Raw genomic sequence first — 26,343 nt, forward strand, 5'->3', positions numbered from 1 at the left:
AACTCGCTTAATGCGCATGCGTCTTGGAGGCTGGTTCCGCTCGCCTCGCCTCGCCCCGCCCCCTTCGCTCTGCTGCTGGGGGTGTGGCTGGGGTGCAGTGGCTTGTCACTGGGACGTGCGGACCCCGCCTCTCCGACTCTGCCCAGCTACTGCGGGTGTGCGCGAGAACCGGGCGAGTCGGGCTCTTTCCTCACGAGCCAGTGGCTGAATGATGAGTGGAGGTAGGGGTTCGGTGCCTCCCCCTGGGCAGCCGCTGTGAGTGAGGGTGGGATTTCCCTGCATCTCTAAAGAAGTGGATTTTTACCCACAAAAGCTTATGCCCAAATAAATCTGTTAGTCTTTAAGGTGCCACCGGACTCCTCAATGTTTTTGTGGATACAGTCACAAACTAACATGGCTACTCCTCTGATACTTGAGCAGCATTCACTCATGAAACAATCTGGGCCAGATTAGGACCTTTAAAGGCCCTAAGCACTGAAAAGATTATGGTGCCCCCCCATGTAATTCAAAATAAAAACAATACTATATCGTAAAATAAAATTTATTTTTCGAAATGACACAAAACTTACATGTATGCTGAAATTAAAATAGCTTCTTTCTAGATTTTCTGATTGCAAGATTCTGGATAAGTTCATCGAAGCTGACTCGACGAAGCATGTCCGCTTCCATACACAATAGGGAAAGTGAATCAAGTCTGTCCTGACACGTTGTTCTCTGACGGTTTTTTATTCTTTTCAGCTGAGAAAAAGAGCGTTCTGCAGAGCAGTTAGTAATAATCAATGTTAGAAAAATACATAGTGTGATCTCTACATTTGGAAATACACATTGTAGTCCATCTTTCAATATTGTGACATGAAATTCAATGTGACTGAATTTCATTTTTCCTGTTTGATTAAACTTTGTGCGCATATGACAGTGGAACTGCCGTACTTCTCCACAGAGGTTCATGTTAAAGTCAACAGGGTATAGGTCAACAAGCTTTTGGGAACCTTGTGAATATTGTTCATCAGATAAGTCCATATAGTTTAGAAAATAAAATCTACTTGATACTTCTTTGTACGCTTCACCTCTCCTCTTCATATGAGCTTCAAGTGTATCAATTATAGTATAGTAAGTAGTTACGCAAAATTTGTTTCTAGGATTCAGTGCTGTTTCTGTTGCACTGCTATCATTTGATTGTTTTTTCCTGATTCGCTTGCGGGACTGCGCAAGATATCTTTTGATTTGTCTTCAAATCTTTTGAAATCATTCCTCAAAGTGTATAAGTGGTCTGCTAATGATTTGACAGAGGTCTGCACATGTTTTCAAATCCAATTCTTTTCCTTGGAGAGCTTGACTTGTGTAGTAAAAGTGTTGTAAAATTTCATTCCACATGGTCCACGTGAATACAAACTCTAGTTCTTGCATCTTGTTTGCAATGTTTTCTGCCTCTCGTATAGTTTCTCCCTTTTGTGATTGGTCTTCAGCTATACTTTCTAATGCATCCACAATCTTTGAGTAGGACTCCAGAATTGCACTTGTTGCCACTGCATGTGCCTCCCAGCAAGTATTAGAAAGAGATTTCAACACACGATCACTGCACAAATATGTTTTAAAAACTGCCCATCGGTGTGTTGAGGCCGAGAAAAATGTATAAAGTAACTGGACTGTTCAGAAAAAACTTACTGCCACTGGACAACAATCAACAGCACTGTGGCCAACAAGATTGAGAGAGTGTGCAGCACATGGCATGAATATGGCATATTTGTTCTGTTCTAAAAGCTTCTTCTGCATTCCTCGATAATGCCCTGATATGTTAGCAGTGTTGTCATAAGACTGACCTCTGCACTTTGAGAAATCTATTTTGCAAACTTGGCACAGATAATGCAGTACTTGATTTGCCATTTCTTCACCAGTGTGGCTTTTCAAATTGAGGAATGTTATAAATCATTCAACTGGTTTTCCATCTGTGGGAGACACATATCTTAGTACAATACTCAATTGATCAATATGTGAAAGATCAGGTGTAGAGTCGACAGATAAACTGAAGTACCCAGCAGTACTTATTTCATCCACAATAGCTGAACGAACTTTGTTACTCATTAGACCAATGAGTGCATCACATATTGTCTTGGATAAGTATGATGGGTTACCTTTGCCAGCATTCCCATATTTTGAGATATGGCCTGCTAAAAATGGGTCAAACTGAGCCACAATACATGACAGGATCTGATTTCCTCGCATTATTTCAATCTACGTTAGTAGGACGCCCCCCTGGTTTAGTTGGGGATAAGTAATAAAAAGAGAAGAGAAAAACAGGGGAAGAGTGTGTAGTGGAGTGTAAGAAAGTCTAACAAAGTTCTGATTTTTCCCATGATGACTACTTAGATGCTTTTTTTGAAATATCAAATATCAATTTTTTTAAAATATTTTTTTGAGCCCCCTGCTTTGCTGGTGCCCTAAGCACGTGCTTAGTCTGCCTATTGGGTAATCCAGCCCTGGAAACAATGAAGAGAGGAACAACGCACGCCCGTACATGTGATGTATGCTCGCATAACTCGCTGTGTCTACGTCTTACTTAACCAGTTGTGCTTGTGGAACATCTGCGTACAAGATCGAGCTGGTGCTGGGCTGTGACAGTAGTGGCTTGTACGCTGTATCAATGCTTTTCTCATCGACTTGTCAGTTTCTACAGAAACTGATTGCCTTTCACCTAAAACAGTGGTTCCTAAACTTTTTGGCATCGTGCCCCCTTTTTAATTTTCAATAAACCCTCACGCCCCCACCTCTCCTTTACCATCATCCAACCCCCTTGCTCCTTGTCCCCTGACCGCCCCCTCCCAGGACCCCAACCCCTATCCAATTCCCCCTGCTCCCTGTCTCCTGACTGCCCTGACCGCTATCCACACCCACACCCCCTGACAGGTCCCCCTGGGATTCCCATGCCTATCCAATCCTCTCCTGCTCCCTGTCTCCTGACTGCCTCCCCAGAACCTCCGCCCCATCCAACCGCTCCCTGTCCCCTGACTGTCCCGCCCCCGGGACCTCCTGCTCCTTATACAGCCCACCCTGCTCCCCGCCCCCTTACTGCTCAGAGCGGCAGGACTGGCTTATTGGAAAGCCTGGGAGGTGGGCAGTCGCAAGCCGCGCTGCCCGCGTGGCAGTGTACCTGCAGGGGAGGGGAGGGGCTGAGGCCTAACCTCCCTGGCTGGGAGCTCAAGGGCCGGGCAGCCTCATGCCCCCCCAGGGGGGCACACCCCCCAGTTTAGGAACAAATGACCTAAAAAGAAAGCCTGTTGTGGCACTCTGGCTGCAAAGAAAAACTTCCAAACTTAAATGGGTCATGGTCTATCTGCAGACAAATAGAAATTTTAGCCCTCCAAGATGGGAATTAGTCATTTCTATGGATGGAGTGTTAACAAGAGGAATTACTAAAATTGACATTCAAGGTCCCAGTCATTCCTTTCAATACACAATGTGTTTCCTTCCTGTGCTTTATCTGCCTGCTTGCTTACAGGAAAATTGCATTCTCTAATAAATTCAGGAGTATTCATAGCTACAGAATTCTCAAGAGGTAATTCTTACACCATTTATTTTTTTAAATGGTAATATATTTTTGGTATTGTAACTGACTCATTGTCTGTCAGGTGTTACTGTATGAGCCATATGCCAAACATTTTAAATATACAGTAACATGTCCTGTGTACTGTATTTAGCTTTAGAAACTCCAGGCATGAGGCAGGTTACCAATAAACACATCTGTTAGGTAAAAGATTGCTTGCAAGAGCTGGCTAAAAGGAAAGGATGCCACTAAATTAGGCTCAAGTTTTGTTAGTTAATTACACACAAGAGTCCAGGTGGGGACTCAGAGCAGCACCACTGGGATAGTTTGAGTAAGGAGAATTTGGAAGTTAGGGGGCTGTGTTGGAGAAGGAGGATTATGATGGGCATGCTAGGTTTGCATTTTGCTAACAGTAAAACAGGAACCTCAAAGAACTAACTATTATAGGTGAAAGCAGTTTATCAATGAACAGGAATAACTTTAAAAAGGACACTTTATGGTTTTATCTGCTAGTATGGTGCTTGCTGTAAAAGCTTCCACATTGAAGACAATGTTACTGGTTTAATTCACCATATGCTGCTGAGCTGTTGCCATTCACCTGGAATGCACTACTCCCTCATACCGTTGCTGGAGGGGGCAAATCATTGTTTCTTAGCCCTCAAATTTAGGTGAGGAGACTTTTAAGCCTCTGCGTGGAGGAGGGAAATGGCAGGCATCAGGGAGCCCTGAAATCTGTAGAGTGGAGGTCCATTAAATAAACAGTGTGGGAAATGTGTTTTGGAAATGTTAGTGTGGCAGGGTCACTAAAATGAGATGGATGGTGGTGGAAGGGTACATTTGGTTTCATCAGGTGAGTGGAGAGGTATGCAGGGAAATCAGTAGAAGAGAGAGATTCTGGAGTACTTGGGACTCCTGAAATGAGCAGGGAGGATGGAATAGGGAAGGGAGCATCTAGGGGCAAGAATTCATAAGTGTCAACATCTTGTGACAAAGAAATAGATTGTTAATTTGCATAGTTACACAAATTTGCACAGAGTACTGCCTAGTGATACAAAAGGCTCCAGTTTCTTCCAAACCTCTGGCTAATTAATTGTGCCCCTCCAGCCCCACATCAATTAATTTTGCATTTTGTAGTATCTTAACATCAGTGTTCTTCCTCCCAGGCCCCATCAATTAATCCTGGCCCTGTCAGTCCCACATCACCCAGCCCATATTAACAGAGATTAATGGGGGTGGGTGAAAGCAGATTCCTGGTACCACTAGCTAAAATCCATGTGGTTTGGAAAGTGTTTTGACTGTGTGGGTAATAAAACACCACCTAGTTGACCTGCTCCTTGGTAATGCTTTTTTCCATGTAGCTCAGGTTAAAGTATTTGCCTGCAGCAGGAGGGAGTTTTATGCTGGGACCCCTGAGGGAAAGGGTAAGGTCTCAGGAACTGCTGAGAAAATGGGAGAGAGTCTCCTTGATTCTTCTGCAGCAGGTGGAAGCCACATGCTTCCAGGTGGGAGTGCGGTTGAGACCAACTCCTGCACTGCAGCTGGAGGCAACACCACATCAGGAAGCGATGGGGGTATAATACCTGCCAGGGAGAGAACTATCCAGGTTTTTAGCGACAGCAGGTTGCTGGTGAACCAGAGATAAACCCAGCTCTAGGGAGCATAGAGAAATGTGTCCCAGTGGAGAGCCCAGAAAAGGGGCAGGGGATTTCAGAAACCACTGAGGTGGGTGAGGATTCCTGCAACTCTGTAACACAGGGAAGCAGTGTGCTTCCAAGTATGGGAGGACCTGAGACTAGCTCCTTTCCAGCAGAAGGCAATATGCCCTCAGGCGCAGGGGCAGGAGTAGTGTTGTCAGTGATTAAGGAAACTGTCCCAGTTGTTAGCTGGCAGAGTTTTGCAGATGAACAAGGGACAGAACCCTTCCTAGGGAGCACAGAGAAATGTGTCTTAGGAGGGGGCCTAGAGGAGGAAACTGGGGAAGGAATAGTGGGGGTACAGGAATGTCTTCTCACTAGTCACTTGGGGCAGGATGCCCAGGACACTTGGAGGATGGCTGAGTCAGCATCTGTGCACCCAGGTGCTCAGCCTGTGACTCAGGTTTTGAGAAGGAACCATGTAATTGACCTCCAGGAGGGGAGGAGTCACATAGCTGACTTTTCAGGCACAGAGAAAGGGGTGGCGGAGGGTATCCCAATCCAGGTCCCAGTTTTTCAGGTTGCTATTTCTGACAAGTTTTTGGCAAGTAACTGTGTCTCTTTACATCAAGATGCAGCTCCAACACCTGTGACAGCAGAGGAGTTGAGACCAGGAAATTGCCATGTGGTAGTTTGTGAGAACACAAATGACCCAACTGACAGAGAAGGGGCTGTTTTCCACCAGGCTAGTAAGAGACAGGGAGCTGTTATGGAAAAGCTGCTGGGAAAAGGTGAATCTGATCAAAGGGTAAACACACCTAGCCCGGAGAGCACAGATCACAGCCCTCTAGGGGGCAGGGAAGGACTCAGTGCTGGGAGGGGGAAACACAGGGTAACCCCAAAAGGGGAGCTGGATTTTCTACATATGTGTAGCCCCAGGATTGGGAGATCGCTCCCCAAAGGGCCAGCCAATGTGCAGGATCCCCCTGAACACCTATCTTGCCAGACCCTGAGGCACCAAAATTCCAGAAACATGATTAAATTAAGAGCCCACACAGAGCAGAACACTGGAGGGAAAGAAAAGCCAGTGACTGATTACATGGGAGAGAGTCAAAGGACACCATGTGTAATGAACAAACTAACCTCAAACTAGAGTATCTGAACAGAGGGTGTGGTATCTTAAAGATATTTGTAAACGCACGTCTGAGATAAAAATTTTGGTATCAATGTTAAGTTTTTGGGTTAAGAATTTTGACATGGATGTTAAACCTTATGAAAATGCTACTTTTCAATTAAAACCTGTAAACGGGTTTAAAGCTTACCACAGCAGAGAAACCTGATTTGCTGTGAATGGGGAAATTGAGGCACACCACCTCATGACTTTGATGGCTGGATGCCAAAAGAACTATAACACAAACTGCCTTTGAACTAGTCAGTGACTAACCCTCTTGCAGTAAACTAAGAGGAGAGGTGTGACGTTCTGTACCTCAGGGGAATACCCTGCACCCCCATGTTCATCCTTATAATATGATTGTGTGGTATCCAATGCAAAGTTTGTCATGTCCAGTGTCTTCAGAAGGCTCATGATGCACTGAGCATTGTTGTTATAGTAATGTTATGGGTTGTAATTTCATGCATATAGTTATGAGGCTGAAAATGTGTCATCATCGCTTAAAACAAGCCCAGGCAAAAACTTTCCAAGAGCAGAGGGGCAGTTCACACTTTATCAGGGCATGTATGGGGCAAACCCAGCCTAGTCTCACAGAAACAAAGGACACTGGCCTAGGCAGCAACAAAGGATCTGTTGGACTCTCGAGTGAGTCACCCCCCTTCCTTTGGTCACTTTGGGACCTCTCTCTTCCACCTCCATCTACAGACATCACCACCAAGGGATTGAAGCGCTGATCAAAGGGGAGAGCCTGGCTGAAGGGCAACCAGCCAGCCTGTGGTGAAAAGCATCTAAGTTTGTAAGATCAGCTTAGAATGTGTTTTGCTTTTATTTCATTTGACCAAATCTGACTTGTTGTGCTTTGACTTATAATCACTTAAAATCTATCTTTGTAGTTAATAAATTTGTTTTTTTATTCTACCTGAAGCAGTGTGTTTGGTTTGAAGCATGTTAGAGACTTCCTTTGGGATAACAAGCCTGGTGCATATCCATTTCTTTGTTAAATTGACAAACTCATATAAGTTCGCAGCATCCAGCAGGCATATCTGGACGCTGCAAGATGGAGGCTCCTAGGGTTGTGTTTGGGACTGGAGATGTTGGCTAGTGTCATTCGGTTGCACAATCCAAGCAGCTTACATGCCAGAGGCTGTGTGTGAACAGCCCAGGAGTGGGGGTTCTCACAGCAGAGCAGGGCAAGGCTGGCTTCCAGAGTCAAGGATCGGCGTGACCTAGCAGATCACCAGTCCAGATAACACAAGGGGAATGTGACAATCTCACTGAGATGTTTCCCCCATCCCAGCCTCCTACAGACTTCCTAAAGTCTGCAAGAAAAAACATATTATAAGCCTCATAAGATATTTTGGAGCATGACACCCCTCCCGTGGGTTTTATATGCCAACCCTGTTTAAACCTTTGGTATGCATTTGAAAAAAAAAACTGGAAATTTCATGAACTAAACTCATAATTAACAAATAGTTTACAATAGAAGTGTTTCATTGGAATCCACCTAACCACCAAATTATTACACTTACTGTACCTGAATTCTGCACTTAAAACCCAAGTGTTAGAATGTCTTGAAGTGAACGCTTAAGGAGAACCAGTTCACCCCTACCATATAATCCTTCTTTCACTAGTCTCCCCCACCACCTTGCCCTCCAGGACTTGTGCTACCTACCCAGCCTTAACTTTGTGGTATGCTGATTATCCTTTAGTCTTTGCAATCACTATTTAAAGCGTTCTTTTATCAGACAATAAGAATGGCCATACTGGGTCAGACCAAAGGTCCACCAAGCACAGTATCCTGTCCTCTGACAGTGGCCAATGGCAGGTGCCCAAAGGGAATGAACAGACAGGTTATTAATTTTATAAATAACTCACTCTTGGCTCACTGTGCTGAAATAGTTTATCTGTGTCAGAATTTGCAACCTATTAATAAAAATAGTAGCAGGATCAGCTAGTACAGTACTGACAAATGGACAGGAAAATGTGGAAATTCCATAAGATGCAAGATAGACTTTCAGACTCATCATCTCTCTGATATGATGTTCTTTGTTTAAAAAAAATTAGTGCAATAGAATAATTCTTCACAGATGTGAAGGTCTCCTCCTGGCACCTAGGTTTTAATTTAGGCCAGTTGTAGGGCCTTAACCAGGTTCTCCTTCCAGCTGATCCCTTTTTCTCAATTAATCCACAAACTCAGAGAATCTACCAGGCAAGCCTTCTGCTATGAATGATGAAGCAGCATGTATGATGCCTGGACCATTTTGTAAAGCTCATCCCAACTGGGTGGGAGAGAGGACAGCCTTGCAAGTCTCCTGGTCCCTTTAAGAAACAGTAACAGGGTTTCTTTCAAACATTACTTATTTCTGGGACTGCTTCCTCCCTACCAACATCTCCTAGGTCCTTGTATATGTCAGACTTCCCAAAATCTTAAAGGATCACTCTACATTACATTACTATTCAGGGACCTCTAAGTGCCATATAGTCTTAAGGGGGCAGACTACCCTGTCACAGGTAGGGACCAACTTTTTGTTCTGTTTATACAATGCCTAGCAAAATGGTGTCCTAATAATGCTAACAATTATTATTAATAATACTTAATGGGTTAACAGGAATGCAGTTGAATGATGAGTCCATCCCTAAAGTGGAAAAAACATATTGCTTTGTACATAAAAAAAGCTCTTCAGCCTACGAAAGAAAGTAAGGTATAGTATCATCCAATGGCTGGAAGTCAAAGCTAGACAAAATTCAGACTGGAAATAAGGTGTAAATTTTTAACAGCAAGGGTAATTAACCATTGGAACAATTTACCAAGGGTCATGGTGGATTCTCTATCACTGGATATTTTAAAATCAAGAATGTTTTTTTTCTAAAAGATATGCTCTAGGAATTATTTTGTGGGAAGTTCTGTGGTCTGTGTTATACAGGAGGGTAGGCTAAATGATCAAAGTGTCCCGTCTGGCCTTCAAATCTATGAATCTATATTATAACTACTACAATAGGCAGGCAAGCAAAGAATCAATCATTGCCCTAAGGAAGTATGGCACATCAGTAAGAAGCCAGAGAGACAGCCTTAGTTGTTGCTCAAAGCCTCAATTAGTAAGGACTTGGTCACTCACATTAATAACTTCTTAATAGTCATTACTTTTATATACTTCACATGTTCAAAGTACTCTACAATTTAACTAATTAACCATCATCCTATCCCTAACCCTATCCTCCATGAATGTATCTAATTCTTTTGTGAACTCAGTTATACTTTTGGAGTTCACAACATCCCCCGGCAACAAATTCCACAGGTTGACTGCATTTTGTGAAAAAGTATTTCCTTATTATTTTATTTTGGGCCTGCTGCCTATTAATTTAATTTGGTGATCCCTGGTTCTTGTGTTATGTGAAGGGATAAATAACACTTCCTTATTCATTTTCTCCACAGCATTTGTGATTGTATAGACTTCTATCTTATCTCCCCTCAGTGGTCTCTTTTCCAAGCTGAACAGTCCCAGTCTTTTTAATCTCTCCTTGTATGGAACCTGTTCCATACCCCTAATCATTTTTGTTGCCCTTCTCTGTACCTTTTCCAATTCTAATATATCTTTTTTTGAGATGGGGCAACCAGAACTGCACAAGTGCTCAAGGTGTGAGTGTACAATGGCTTTATATAGTGGCGTTAAGATATTTTCTATCTTATTATCTATTCCTTTCCTAATAGTTCTTTATATCCTGTTAGCTTTTTTGACTGCCACTGTACACTAAGCAGATGTTTTCAGAGAATTATGATGACTCCAAGATCTTTCTTGAGTGGTAACAGCTAGTTTAGACCCCTTCATTTTGTATGTATAGTTGGGATTATATTTTCCCATGGGCATTACTTTGCATTTATCAACACTGAATGTCATCTGCCATTTTGTTACCAAGTCACCCAGTTTTGTGAGATCCCTTTGTAACTCTCTGCAGTCTGCTTTGAACTATCTTGAATAATGTAGTATTGTCTGCAAACTTTGCCACTTCACTGTTTACTCCTTTTTCCAGATCTTTTATGAATATGATGAACAGCACATCTCCCACTACAGATGCTTGGAGGACCCCACTCTTTACCTCTTTCACTGTGAAAACTGACTGTTTATTTCTACCCTTTGTTTCCTATCTTTTAAGTAGTTACTGATGCATGAGAGGACCTTCCCTCATCTCATCCCATGACTCCTTAATTTGCTTAAGAGCCTTTGGTGTGGGATCTTGTCAAAGGGTTTCGAAAGTCCAAATACACTACATTCACTGGATCATCCTTGTCCACGTGTTTGTTGACCCAAATTTTAATAGATTGGTGAGGCATGATTTCCCTTTAAAAAAGCCATATTGACTCTTCCCCAACAAATCATGTTCATCTATGTGTCTGATAATTTTGTTCTTTACTATAGTGTCAACCAATTTGCTGGTACTGAAGTGAGGCTTACTGTCCTGTAATTGAGCAGGATTGCCTCTGGAACCTTTTAAAAAAATTGGTATGACATTAGCTATCTGCCAGTCATTTGGCACAGAGGGTGATTTAAGTGATATGTTACATACCACAGTTAGTAGTTCTGCAATTCCATATTTGAGTTCCTTCAGATCTCTTGGGTGAATACCATTGAGTCTTGATGACTTACTACTGTTTAATTTATCAATTTGTGCCAAAACCTTCTCTATTGATACCTCAATCTGGGACAAAGAAAAGGAGTAGTTGTAAGGTGCCACGAGTACGCCTTTTCTTTTTGAGGATACAGACTAACATGGCTGCTACTCTGAAACCCAAAATCAATCTGGGACAGTTCCTCAGATTTGTCACCTAAAAATAAATGCTTAGGTGTGGGAATCTCCCTCATGTCCTCTGCGGTGAAGACTGATGCAAAGAATTCATTTAGCTCCTCTGCAATGGCTTTGTCTTCCTTGAGTGCTCCTTAGCACCTCAATAATCCAGGGGCCCCACTAATGATTTGGCAGGCTTCCTGATTCTGATGTACTTAAAAAAATTTAGTGTGAGTATTCAACTTGAAATACTTAGGGCTTGATTTTCATTGGTGATGAGCCCCATCAGTTTCTTTGACGTCATTCAGTTGTGAAAACCAACTTCAAGGTGTCTCAAACTGGGCTCTCAAAATCAGAAGTCACATTAGAAAAAATTAGCCTAAGCAACTTCCTCAAGACCATACAGCATATCAGTAGCAGTGAACCCTAGTTTACTGACTCCCAGTCCAATGTTTAATTCAGTAGATTATGTTGCCTCAGGATAATAAATATTTGTTAGGTGTCCTACTACCAAAACACTTAGGGTGCAATACAACATTTGAAAATAGAAGGAGTAATACAACAGATTAACATCTTTTCTTCCACCTAAAAAGTCCCAACCTCTTATTGGAAACAGTTCACTTGAATGCTTCACAGCCACTGGCACATCAGGTATCGGATCCCTTCCTGTTTTCCTTTCTGTCACAGCTTCTGGAAAACTATGTAAGTTTTTTTATCGAAAGAGTGTATGGATTCTAGAACACTTACAGACCAAACAATGAGCATCAAATGGTGTAGCAAACTTTGTTGTAAAATGTAAATAAAAGATAACTGGGGCTTCCTATCATCATCTTGATAAAGGTGGACAATTGCTGTCTACAATATGGATGTGCCTATACAATGTATTGATTCCAATGGCATGGCTCACTGTGGTAAAATAAATCTATTCCTGCATAAGTGTTTGCACAATCAGTGTCTATATAATTGAATGACAATGAGAAAGTCAATGAATCTGGGACTCTTCTTCCTGAGGCTTTTTTACAATCCTCTTCATTTTGTATGGTATCTAGCGTATTTTTTCCTTTCGGCTCTTTTTATTTCCAGTAAAATTGCTGCACTTCCACACAATGAGAAGATTTTTATTATTTTGGCAGTAAATTTCCCTGCAACTAAGATTTATATTCTTAATTTTTGTTCTGTTTTTTACTATCCTCATCTTCCCAAAGGCCTGTAACTCTATATTGATATATTAATGTAACAGACGTATTAAATTTTTGAAATCCTGACCCCCTTAGACCTAACAATGCCTGCATCTACTGCTGCCAGGATATAAAATTCAGTGTCTGTCTAGTCTTTCTCTGTGTGTGTGTCACATCTTCATTACAAAGAGATCTTAGAATTTGTTTTTGTAAGGGTCATGAAAAGTATCAAAGTTGTAATTAAAGCGGTAACAACAGCAAAATTCTTTCCCTTTCCCTGTGTTGTGAAAGCCTTCATGGAAAAAGTAAACAGTTTAAAATGGGTCTTGTGTCCCTCACTATGATGTCTCCCAAATTCAGAGCTTCAGTAGTTATGTTGAGTGAAATTCAGTGGTTTGCTGTGGTAAGAAAAGGTGAATAATTTCTGGCAAAAAGTATCTGCACATTTGACATGAAACTGGACAAGAGGCAAATATTTGCTCATTTTACTTTAGGGAGAGGAAATATGTTATTAATTTTTCTATGGGCGAAATTGAGATTTCAAGCAATGGTTCTGCTAATCCCAATTTTTTTAATCCAAATTTATGGAGAGGGAAAGAAAATCTAATTATGAAACAAGTTTCTTCAGATAAAGTGACATATTTGACTACCAATATAACTCATTAGTTGCACTGAAACTTCTAAATGATCTAGGTCTTTTTAAACTCAGTGCAGCAACTCTGATGCCCCTCCTCAAAACTCCGCATGACAGTGAACATCCAGAATGCAGTGTTTTAGTTTGAATCTCAGAGATCTAGACATTTTCATTATTATTATTCTTTTTCTCATATTATTCTTATTCATGTATATGGTTCCCAGAGTGTGGCTGGTGGTTGAAAGGTCTGAACCCCAGATGGAATCCAATTTCAAACTGATCCCAGATGGCCAAGGGGGTTTTGGAACTTTTGGTCTAGTGGTTCCCTGGGACTGCTGCATCCCTCAGCTTAGATTCAGTCTGCACGCCTGAGAGAGAGCTGCGGATCAACGGGATCCGGGAAGAGAAACGAGGAGAGAGACGGAGTAAGCAATCCAGAACCCCCACTCCTCTAAAATTTGGGGGTAAATAGGCTCCAGATACCTGGAGAGGGATAAGGGATTACAGCTGATACCTGGGGGATACAGAACAGGCCCGGCTTTTTTCAAGGGAGGACTCTGTCCACCCGTTTCGCGGTCAGAATAGTTCTTGCGCGTTTTTCACATATGGGAATTGTACCACAGTCCCTTCGCGCAATGGAAGTGTAAAGACTTTTTACGGCGTCCCTAACACTTTGGAAGACATTTAAAGGGCTAGGCACTCATTTTAGTTTTGAAACTAATTTCCCAGCCTCCTCCCACCATGCACAAAGACTGGGCGGTCTCTGAGCTGTCGGAAAGCTTCCCATGATGAGCCGTCCAGAATCTAGGACAGACTTCCGTCTTGGCCATTCAGCTCTACAGGAAGCTGGTCTACGTAGCCAATAGGAAGAGCACAGTCGCCACATGGCGAAGTGATTGGTTGAGACGATTGGCCGCCTCAGGGAGGGATTGACACCTATGAACCAATCAAAATGAACAATAAGGGCGGAGACAGATGAATGTCGTCCATCTTCACCAATTAGTGTTTGTTCCTGTTTGAGAGCCGCTTGCCAATGGGGAGGGAGAGGAGGCGGGAAGAAGGAGCCGGACCGTCGAGTTATCGAGGGGGGAATGAGCGATCGGGATAAAGCCGGGGAGACGCCGATGGAGATTTAATTCACTAAGCGGTTCCTATCGGACTAGCCCTTAAAGGGGCCGTAGTAGCTGGTTGAGGTGGTGGTGCTGTGGAGTGCGGGAGTTCTCAGCGGTGGCGGAGGTAGCGGTGAGAGAAACATTTTAATTGGTGGGGTAGGTAACTCGGCGCCGGGGTGTGGGTATATGGGACTCATTCATTATTGGAGCGTGGAGGCCGCCTGCTCCCAACGGAAATGGAACGGTAGGGGTCGGGGAACCGCCGTCGCGCTGTAAACCAGGCAGCGCAAGCGATGGTGGCGCGCGCGCGGCGTCTCTGTAGCTGGCCCGGCCCCTGGCTCGCGCTGCTTTGTTTACAGCTTGGGGGCGGCTGTGTTGGAAGAGTTACCCAACGGTGCCTTCGGGCTGGGCGCCGCGCCAGCTCCCGCTCCCCGGAACAGGGCAGCCTGAACCCGTCTTGCGCCCGGTGGGTCCGTCTGTGTCTGTAACGGGCGAGCGCTGCTTGGAGTCTGGGTTGCGGGGCGCCCCTTGGGGCTGATCCTCTCCCCCGGCCCGAAGCTCGTCTCTGGTGCGAGGGGAGCCGGTGTTCTCTGCCGGGGTGGGGCTCTGCGCTCGCTCGTCCCTTAGTAGTCATAGCAGAGCCGTGACCGTCGGCCTCTAGAAGCGGCTGCCCTCGCGGCCTCCCCCAAGCAGGGCGCTCCCCAGAGCATCGCTGCCTCGCACATCAGCAGGTTCTGTGTCTGGGCTGCGAGCAGCCAGAGGCGACAGTGGTCCCTGGCGGCGGCGCGGGAGCTCGCTGGCTGGTATCGCTGGCACGGTAGGAGCCCCCCACAGAGCGGCTTGTGTTCGGGGCTGCTGGCCTCCGCCTGGCCCCGCATGAGCGGACGGCGGTTCAGCGCCTTGCAGGCTCCTCACACTGGCGGGGCCTGTTCCCAGCAGAGGTGGGGCAAAGCGGAGAGAAACTGCTATTGGGACCCCCCGGAACGCCCCCATTCCCACGCCAGGCTGGCTCCCGCTCGGCCAGTGCCAGCCCCTCAGGGCCTAGGTGGCCCGTGCGCTGGGAGTGAAACATTGTTTCCTGGTCGCTCTCTAGGGTTTGGTAACAAAGTTAATTACCTCCGTTCGGTGCGGTGTGTGAGAGGCCGCTGGCTCTAGCCTGGGGCTGCGTGCAACTTCCAGTGTGAAACTGGGACTGCGAGAAATGGCTTGTTTTGCAGACTTCTGGGGCGGGAGAGACCCCTTCAAAGCCCAGTTCAGACTCCCTCTGCACATTTAACTGTAGTAGGAGGTCCCATTTAATGAAAGCTATTCAATTTGATAGTCAAGATTCTAAACTTGTATTAGTATGCATGCATTTTTTTTATTTGTATCTGTTACTCTTTCAAAGAGGTTGTCGAAATTGCAGTGGTGCAGGTGAACCTGTGACAGCTCATCTATTTATTTTTTGGAGATTCCTCTGTTACATTTGTCTAGGAGAGGCACTATAACATTTTTAAAAACACAGAATTCAGAACAAACAAAATAATAATCAATCATCCAGGACATGCATATTTCCTTCTCTTAATTATTAAAAAAATTAAATCTAAAACACACTGCTACCCAAAATGATACTGCTAGAGCCAGCAATACATATTCAGCTAAAATGCCCATAGACTCAGCAGCATGGTCAAGACCTAATAAAACAAACTTAGTAGGCCTTCCACAATACTGTGATGACCACCGAAACTGGGTTCTGATAGTTGTTGCTTCTGGAATCTGTTCTCCTCAACAATCTATCTATCTATTCAGTTCTAAGGACTGAAAAATCAATCTCGAGACCAGACAGCAAGAGCATCAACTGACTGTGAGCCTATGCAGTATCTGACATCTAGAAAAAATGTAAACCATAGCAGCAAGCATGTTAGAATTCTGAAAGTTGAGTCTAATCAGTGGTAACTAAAACAGGACCAAATTATCATCTTAGATGTACTGTGCTTCTTCAAAACTCTACTGTTGTGTAATGGAAATGATTTTTCATAAGATGTTTATGGATGCAGTTATCTAAACACTGAAAAAGTAGTTAATTGATAGATAGAAATGTTTACTGTAGGTGTCCTGTACATAATGCTCTTGAGGTGGTAGAATGAAGAGCCATTCAGTTCTGGGAGAGAGTGAGGAACAGGGGAATACAGAGTACTGAATTCAACAATAAACTAGCAGTTATTGTAAATTGATTAAAGCAATGGAATTATACTGTAATTCTTCTTAAGAATTATTTCCCCGATATATTCTTCTTTCAGTACTTTTGCTACAGTGTTACAGTTTACACTCCCACTGATAGTGTAACTTTAATACTTTAAAATCTCTGTGGAAAACTACAAAGCAAGTGCTGGAAAACCACATACTGATTCTTATCTTGTCATGCTGTTACAGGAAGGAAACAGAATATTTTGATAAAACTTACACGGCTGGTTAGTAAGCAAGGTATTTTAGGGCAGAAACAAATTTCCCCTCCCCTCTGAGAAGGCTTGAGTTTAATTGAACACCACTTTATAGTGATAAAAAGTTATTGGCATTTGACGTCTAGTGTGAGTCAGCTTGCCAGTGCATGCGTGGTCCTCATCACACAAACCACTATCATAGTTGCCACTAAGTGGCTTTCAGTTTAGTAGCCTAAGCAAGCGAGGACAAGGTCTCTTAGGGGTAAATACTAATTTCCTTACTTCTGGAAGTGGTCTCTCAGAGAGCAGGGTGGAGGCACACTGCTTTGGTGATATAGTGGATAGGTGTATTGGCACTCCCCATGCTGCAGGTGTTTATTTAAAAAAAAACAAACTTTTAAGAGTTGTTTTCTCCCCCCTTGGTGTCCCGTCACCCCCGGTTCTTGCCTAGTGATTTAAAATTTGAAATTATTGTGAGAAACTAGTTTTATGCACTGCTTATGGTGACTAACATTGTGTTTCTGGTCATCTTGGACAGCTAAATTAGATCAATCTGAGTCTCCCTGCAGTAGCAAAACACAGTTGTGTATTCATTTCTAGCAGTGCAGGGTGATGTTAAAATTGCCTCCACTCAAAGCTCTTGTTTTGATTGGGTATTGCAATAAGTGTTATACCTCAATGTTGCGCCTGAGCATCTTGATAGCTTTTCTTAACTTGAATTTAGTATGAGCATACACATGGGTACAGTTGTGTGTGCTTGTGTTAAATTTACTTTTCTGCGTATGTTCATTAATATTCTCAAGGCAGTTGCTATTATGGCCCATGTGCAACTATCAGTATTTATACTTTCCTAATACGCTGGATAAGATGTTCTGTGTAGGTGTAGTCTTTTTATTAAGGCTGTCGATAAATTGCAATTAACTCAAAAAATTAATTGCGATTAAAAAAAATTAATCACTATCAATCGCAATTTTAATTGCACTGTTAAACAATAGAATACCAATTAAAATTTATTAAATATTTTGGATGTTTTTCTACATTTTCATATATATTCTGTATTGTAATTGAAATCAAAGTGTATATTTTTAATTACAAATATTTGCACTGTAAAATGATAAAAGAAATAATATTTTTCAATTCACCTCATACAAGTACAGTAGTGCAATCTCTTTGTTGTGAAAGTACAACTTACAAATGTAGATTGTTTGTTACATTACACTAAAAAACAAAACAGTTATGTAACCCTTCTGAGCCTACAAGTCCTCTTAGTCCTACTTCTTATCTCAGCGACTGGCTGAACAAACAAGTTTGTTTACATTTACAGGAGATAATGCTGCTGTCTTCTTATTTACAATGTCACCAGAAAGTGAGAGCGGGCATTTGCATGGCACTTCAGTAGCTAGCATTGCAAGATATTTACGGGCCAGATACACTAAAAAAAATCTTATGGCCCTTCATGCTTCAGCCATCATTCCAGATGACGTGCTTCCATGCTGCTGATGCTCGTTAAAAAAATAATGCATTAATTACGTTTGTGACTGAACTCCTTGAGGGAGAATTGTATGTCTCCTGCATTGTTTTACCTGCATTCTGCCATATATTTCATGTTATAGCAGTCTCGAATGATGACCCAGCACATGTTCATTTTAAGAACACTTTCTCTGTAGATTTCACAAAACTCAAACAAGGAATGAATGTGATATTTCTAACCGACTCAAGATTGAAGAATCTGAAGTGCCTTCCAAAGTATGAGGGGGACAGGGTGTGGAGCATACTTTCAGAAGTCTTAAAAGAGCAACACTCTGATGCAAAACTACAGAACCTGAACCACCAAAACAGAAAATCAACCTTCTGCTGGTGGGATCTGAAAATGATGATGAAATGATGAACATGATGAAAATGAACATCCGTCGGTCCGCACTGCTTTGGATTGTTGTTGAGCAGAACCTGTCATCAGCATGGACGCATGTCCACTGGAATGGTGGTTGAAGTACGAAGGGACGTATGAATCTTTAGCACATCTGGCATGTAAATACCTTGCGACATCGGCTACAACAGTGCCATGCGAACACCTGTTCTCACTTTCAGGTGACCTTGTAAACAAGAAGCAGGTAAGCATTATCTCCTGCAAATGTAAACAGACTTGTTTGTCTTAGTGATTGGCTGAACAAGAAATAGGACTGAGTGGACTTGCAGGCTCTAAAATTTTACATTGTTTTATTTTTGAATGCAGTTTTTTTTCTACGTAATTCTACATTTGTAATTTCAACTTTCATGATAGAGATTGCACTACAGTACTTGTACTAGGTGAACTGAAAAATACTATTTCTTTTGTTTTTTTACAGTTCAAATACTTGTAATTAAAAATATAAATTGAACACTGTACACTTTGTATATTCTGTGTTGTAATTGAAATTAATATATTTGAAAATGTAGGAAACATCCAAAAAGATTCAAATAAATGGTATTCTACTGTTTAACAGCGCGATTAATTGCGCCATTAATCATGATTGCTTTTTTTAAATCGCTTGACAGCCCTACTTTTTACTTATTAGATCTTTGCTTTGGCAGATCTTCAAGGAAAGCAAGTTATAAAGCAGTGTACCCCTCACTTAGGGAAACTGTTTGTATTCTTTTTAATAACCCCCTGTGTTAAATAGAACTGACTACAGCTCCTGTAGTATTACATGGGGAGAAACAATAGTCTGTCAGTTAACCATTAAACCATTTATGGGTTTATAGATCAAAACCAGCACCTTTACATTTCATTCAGCAGTCAACTGGTAGACAGTGCAGATCATGGGTATAACATGCTCCCTGTGGGAAGAAACTAGGCAGAGGTATTAGTATCCAATATTAGTTTTAAGGTGTAGCTCCATTTAAAGCACATTGCAGTAATCCAGTATTGAGATGACAGAAGCATGGATATTTATGCTGAGATCTGCATCCAGAAGATCATAATCTTTCCAAGCACATATGATTATCTTGAAAAATAAAACAATAATTTAGTTGCATGGAGTGCTGCTGAATTACACAGAGAGCTGTTGAGTGTTCAGAGGCAGCTGATATTGAACATGACACTCCCTACTCCACTGCATTTCCAAAGTTGTAAGGGGAAGCAATAAATGGTAGTCAGATTTCCTCAGCTGGGATGCTTATGTTTCTGCCATTTCTTTAGTTTGTTTCCCCATTCTGTAAGCGTTATCTCAACCGTATCTGGTCTTTTTGCTGCACCAGCTGGGTTGGAATAGATGGACACATGAATATGGGTATCTTTCCTATACTGCAATCCATAATTCCCCTAATGACTTAAAAAGAGATTGAATAGGAGGGGTGACAGAATAGAACCCAGTAGAGAAGTGGTGGGCGACCTGCGGCCCGCACACAGCCCATCAGGGTAATCCGCTGGTGGTCCACCAGACAGCTTGTTTACATTTGCACGGCTTTCTGCAGTTCGCCGTTCTCGGCCAATGGGAGCTGTGGGAAGCGGCGGACAGCATGCTCCTGCGGCCCACACCACTTCCCACAGCTCCCATTGGCTAGGAACGGTGAACCATGGTCACTGGGAGCCGTGGACAGCTGTGCAGATGTAAACAAACTGTCTGGCGGCCCACCAGTGGATTACCCAGATGGGCCGCAGGTTGCCCACCACTGCGGTAGAGCCTTGCATGAGAGAACAAATAGCAGTTGCTCAGTACTTCTCACTGGAATCCCTCAAAAAAAGGAGCAGAACCACTCAAGCAATTCTGTTTACTCTACTGTGGTCTGCCGTCACGCCAACAATACCTTTAATTTAAAAAAAAAAAAGACTCATACATATCTCAGTATTTTTTGTGACAGATTTGTCTTTTTATAATCAAAGATTAAATGCATAAGGTTCAAGACTATTAGAAACCCAACTTTAGTCATGCAGTTTTAAGTCCATACTCTGGTGCCTGAATAAGTGGCCTGACTTAGTGTCAAATGCCCAGTAGCTTTTACTGACTTCAGTGGGAGCTGTTGGTTGCTCATTGATTTTGAAAAGCAACTTTAAGTGCCTGTTTTTGAAAATCTTGGCAGTGATGTATAAGAAAGCACAGTGCCTTATAGAACGTATTTATAACTTTGTAACAGCAACAAAAAAGCTGAATGAGGTACTCATTTTTAGCATGAGTTCCATAGGAATGTCAGTAAACCAAATCTGCTCATGAAGTTTTTTGTTTTTAAAACAAACTAACCAACCACTCCCAAACCATGTCAAAAACTGAATTCTGAAATTCACAATCTGTTAATAAGATGGGAAGAACACCAACAGCCAAATTGCAGGCTGATTCATACTGCCCTGAATGTAAGGGGCTCAAGTTCTGAGACACAGTTAGTCACAGAAACTACCTCTTTTTCTTGACTTTTGCATCAACAAGAGGTTTATGCATAGACTAGCCCGGGGTGGCCAACCTGAGCCTGAGAAGGAGCCAGTATTTACCAGTGTACATTGCCAAAGAGCCACAGTAATAAGTCAGCAGCCCCCCATCAGCTCCCTCCCAGCACCTCCCATCCACTGGCAGCCCCACCAGTCAGTGCCTCCCCCTCCATCTCCACTACTCCCGGTCAGCTGTTTCATGGCATGCAGGAGGCTCTGAGTGGCGGGGGAGCGAGGGCATGACAGGCTCGGAGGGGGTGGGAAGGGGTGGAGTGGGGGCAGGGCCTATGGCAGAGCCAGAGGTTGAGCAATGAGCACCCCCTGGCACATTGGAAAGTTGGCGCCTGTAGCTCCAGCCCCGGAGTCGGTGCCTATACAAGGAGCCGCATATTAACTTCTGAGGAGCCGCATGTGGCTCTGGAGCCACAGGTTGGTCACCCCTGGACTAGCCAATCATGTCAAAATGGCTAATAAGGCAGAATTATTGTCTGTGCATGTATCTTGCAAGCACAGACCTGACATGACTTTTCAAAAAGGCAGTCCTGTATCTCTCTGGGTTCCAAAAGTAACCTAGTAGTATTCCCCCTCCTGCCACCCCTTCAGCTGTCTAGATAATACCAATGGCCTTAGAAAAGTATTATTTAACAGTTCTAAAAAGCAATGGAATTACTTTTCTTATGTCTCTCTATACTGGATATTATGGTAGTATTTTATACCAGTCTGCTTCAGTCAAAGTATATGTTCAATTTATAAAACTCTAGCAGATATTGGCAAACGTTTGGGGAATGGAGGTAGAAATCCCTACAATTTAATAAATCTTGGAAAATAATGCTGCTTCTCCATCAACTTTCAGCAATTCTGAAACAATATAGTGAGCTTGTGTGAATCACTTCTTGGCTTGGCTTCATCTTGCAGATGAACTAGTTTGTTTTTGACCTTCATTGGTGGTGGTTTTTTCTCTGTACATTTTTTTGATTGGGACTACAATGCTTCTAAGTGCAGTAGAATCTGCTTAATAGCAAACTGGATAATAACTTCTGGTTAATAGCAACATTTTGCCAGGAACCGAACCAATCCCATCCCATGGACTTTAATATTAATGGAATTTGGAAAATGGCAACAGCATGGCACTTATTGAGAATGTTTTTTGGAAGAAAGGTCCCAGCAGCAGGCAAGGTGCTGAGATGTGCATTCTCTGGCTGCAGCCCTGCAAACCTGCCTGCATGCAGACACTGCATCCGAGGTAAGGGCCTGTGGTCTGGGAGGGGAGGCTGTAGCCTGGGTGCTGGAGCTGCATAGTACTTCTCCCTGTGCTATCCAGGCTGCTCCCTGACGGGGGGCTACACCCAGGGTTCCTTGTGCTGGGATGTGCCGAGCACTGGAGAATGCGAGAAGTCCTGTGCAGCTCTGTGGGCTCCCAGTGTCCACACTCCCATAGAAAGCCCCAAGGTCCAGGCTGTAGCCCCCTTCCCTGCCCCCCCCCCCTTTTTCTACTGCTCTGCCCACAGGCAGTCGGGCAGGTCTGTAGCCAGGGAAAACACATCTAATTAGTAATTAAGATAATGATTACTTAATCTGCTGCAAGGAAAACTTAGGTTAGATATTAGGAAAAACTTTCTAACTATAAGGGTAGTTAAGCTCTGGAATAGACTTCCAAGGGAGGTTGTGGAATCCTCATCATTGGAAGTTTTTAAAAACAGGTTGGACAAACACTTATCAGGGACACTGTAGGTTTACTTGGTCCTTCCTCAGTGCAGGGGGCTGGCCTAAATGACACCTGAGGTCCCTTCCATCCCTATATTTTTCTGATTAATGGACTAAAAAGGTGTGGGGTGGGATGGGGAGGGAAGAGTGGGAGGAGATGCGGAGAGGTAGACAGCAGGATAGTGATTTAATGCACTATCCTCTAGGGACCAGATTTCATGTTTTGAAGTTGACAAGGTAAATTTAATGTTTAGTTCTGCAGGGCCATTTCTTTATAGGCAAGCGGCAGACACAACTGATTTGGTCAACTTAATACACACACACGCAAGCGGCAGACACAACTGATGTGGTCAACTTAGTGTACACACACACACACACACACTTAGAACGTTTATGTCTGCTTTATGATTGGAACTGTCAGGTGGCCAGGAAATAGGGATAAACAATGACTCCATCAACTTTTTAAAATGACCACTTTGAAATATTTGCATTAGTTTAATGACTGTGTATTTCAAAACATACAGTTGCGTTTCCTTGACCTCAGAGTATCACAACAACAGTCTAAAGGGTAAAAACAACAATCCTGTGATAAATTTTGTAGAGGTAACAGTGCTGGTGACATTTCGAGTCAACATCATGATCATCTTGTTTTTCATTATGATCTCTGAGTGCATGGGTTACCACAATCTTCATTGTCTTGCATGTACACAATTCTGTGTAGAGAAGATGGTTCTGAGTACAGACACAGTTAATTGTGCAGCAACCCTACTAGTACATGCACAAATAAGGTTTTATAAAAACTCAGATGCCATTGGGTTTTTGAAGAATACAGGAAGTAGTTTGTCATCCACATTTTTTCATCCATGTTGCAATGGTGATCCCATATCTGGGGTTTACCTGTATGCAAAGACATCCAAGGCTTTGTATGCGAAGATGCTTTTTTGACATGCTCTTCAAAACTGTCCTCATGTGGTGGGAGCTTGGCCAGTGACTTGTCCTTTTTGGTGGCTAAATGGAGGTGCATGCAATTCAAGTCTTTGTGGGCCTCCTTTTCTTTCTTGCTCTGGTCATACTGCACTGCTGCTAACTTCCTTGCTGCAGAAATTGTGGCTTGTATATCACTCTCTTCCAATTCGAGAAGATATTTGGAGTTGTAAGCTCCCTTTGTCTCAACATTAATCTCTCCCCCCACACACACACACCTGGTATACATCTTGTTACAGTATGTACAGCAGGAAATATGTTGCAGGAGTGAGTGTATCACAGATTGCATGGACAGGTATGAAACGATGCTCATCAGTTGTGATGGTGAAACTACCTGTTTCAATCCGCATGTTATCAATGTGTTCCATTTTTTGCAAAGTAATGAACAGCGAGGTCCAAAACATCTGTATCAGGTGATCTAATTACTATGGTTCCTTTGACACCAAGATATCCAAAAGTCATATTGGGACATACAGAATGCAGAAGCATCCTTGTGTCTGCTTCCTAGATAAGTTCATGGAGTATAGGTCAATCAGTGTCTATTAGCCAGGATGGGCAGCGATGGTGTCCCTAGCCTGTTTGCCAGAAGCTGGGAATGGGTGACAGAGGTGGATCACTTGATGATTACCTGTTCATCCCCTCTGGGGCACCCAGCATTGACCACTGTCGGAAGAAAAGAAATTGGCTGGATGGACCTTTGTTTTGACCCAGCATGGCTGTTCTTATGTTCCTCTTGAGTACAGTGCAAGTTTTGGGCTTCTTCAACACTTCTACTGGTGATGGACTTTGCTACTTCTCTATTAGAAAGGCCTCCAGAAGGAAGGAGTGTTTGTGTTGGATGTGCTCCTACATTGTTGGGTACATTTTGAACCATACATTCACACAGGAATTTTACTAGTAACTTCTTGTTGGATGCAACGTTTTGAATTTTTTTTTTTTTTTTCACCATGGAGTAGCAGGGCATTTACCAATCACCAGTGCATCCAACATTAAATCTGGTCTGGCACTGTCTTTCCGCAATTTCAGTTGTTGTCATATCTGTTGAAGACTCTGATTACAGAATTAGCTTTGTCAAATCCTTTTAGGACCTTCCTCAAATACTCAGCAGCCAATTTATTGGATGTGTGGAATTTGTCCCCAGCCATTATTTGCATGGCATCTCTGATGTACACTGTAGTTTCTTTGTTGCATACTCTTAGCTCATGGGTTTTTTCAGCTTGACCTTCCAGCTAATGCCCTAATTCATCTTTGTCCATTCTTCTCATTGTTCCATCAGCCTTGAAGAGGGACATAGGCAGAGGTTCTATTGGGTGACTAAGAACGGTTGCTATTGAAACATCTTCTTGCTCTGGACAGCTCTGTGCAGAAAATGATCTCTGGAGTGATAGCTACTGTGATTTGTCCCTCTCTTGTCAGAGTTAAATTTGGTCGTCTTGGCTATGTCAGCAAATGTTATGATGCTAGATTTCTTAACTGGGCAGAAGAAGCTAGATGTCCCAGCAGAATCAAGTTCACCTCTTACAAATCTCTCCATTTGTTCTTCACCAGCATCTTCTATTTTCAGTAGAGACTCTTGTACATCTGATGTTATGTGCTGTCCCATAGATATGTTAAGTACCTCTGGATGTGATTCAAGGTCAGACGGGTTTGTCATGTTGAGGACGTGGTTGGTAAGAGCTGTAATATACTCTTCATCCCTCTTCAGTACAGAGGTAAGGTATTGCGTACATTTTCCCTTTGATATTTCTAGATAGGCCACTTCTTTCTCTCATAGCTTTTGCATATTCACTCAGGATCTGACTTGTGAGAGTCCATCTGATCAGTGCTGGCTTCTTTCTTGTCAGTCCCATACTCCCACTTCTGCTCTTTGAGTCTCTTTGGCAGTTTTCTCTGTTTCCGTGTCATTCCAATTTCATTGAAAGAATCAGAAGAATCTGATGCACAGCAAATTCCCTAGATTCAAAGGCACTGTGTACTACTTCAGGGTGATTTTAACATGTCAAGAACAAAGAGTGGAATAATTGAGCTTCTTTACAGTAGAGCATGCTTTACAGAAGCATGGTGCACTGTGTGTCAGTAAAGTTTCCAATGACCCTCTTGTTCTGCATTGACATCTGGAAGAAGTATCTGCATAACCTAGAGAAGGTGATCCCAGAACATGAATATTGGAGACTGGGCATACTTCCAAGTCTGAAATTTCTCCAGTAGTAATAGAATATACTGGGTTACAGCACCATCAAGCACTTTAATGACATGTTGTAAGGACTCATTGTCTTCAGATTCCAACATCTTTAGAGTGTCAGCCGAACTTTGCCAGACAAATGATGGAACTACATGATACCTCCTTCCTGCTCACACTACTTAACAAATGAATAAAGTTTCAGAGCACTCAGGATCTCAGATGCTAGACTCAAGCCACAGAGCACAGTTGAATTGCTTATCCTCAAGCATTTGATCTACGCTACAAGCTGCAATAACATTAGAAACAACAACAGGGTCTAGCAGTCCTGCATCTCCCCAGAATTTCTGAATACATTGAGTAAACCAGGATAGGGTGTGAAAATTACCCAGGCTGATCACATTGGGAGAGAGTTCATTTCATTTGCTGAGCAACAGCATACTGCTGCTGATTCATGGCTGAAGACATGCTGCTGTCCTAAAGCTGCTGACATTTCCTTACATTTCAGCATTGTAGCAGAGACTGTGGCCATGTTAGGTGGTTTGGCATTCATAATAGGTACATATGCAAATGCTGTGTAGGTTCTCTTTTTTGTTGCAAGCTTG

At 42.9% G+C, this 26,343-nt stretch overlaps 1 protein-coding gene across 1 annotated transcript in view; it reads left to right on the plus strand.

The window, feature by feature from the left end:
* Positions 1 to 14,012: 14,012 nt before the first annotated feature.
* Positions 14,013 to 26,343, plus strand: part of FRYL (FRY like transcription coactivator) — a 427,650-nt gene continuing 415,319 nt past the window's right edge. Inside the window, exon 1 of the mRNA XM_077815668.1 lies at positions 14,013 to 14,182. The gene's annotated coding sequence lies outside the window, so the exon portion shown is untranslated. The remainder of the gene's footprint in view (positions 14,183 to 26,343) is intronic.

The sequence above is a fragment of the Eretmochelys imbricata genome, chromosome 4 (genome assembly GCF_965152235.1).
Source record: "Eretmochelys imbricata isolate rEreImb1 chromosome 4, rEreImb1.hap1, whole genome shotgun sequence".
In the NCBI taxonomy this organism is placed as follows: domain Eukaryota; kingdom Metazoa; phylum Chordata; order Testudines; family Cheloniidae; genus Eretmochelys; species Eretmochelys imbricata.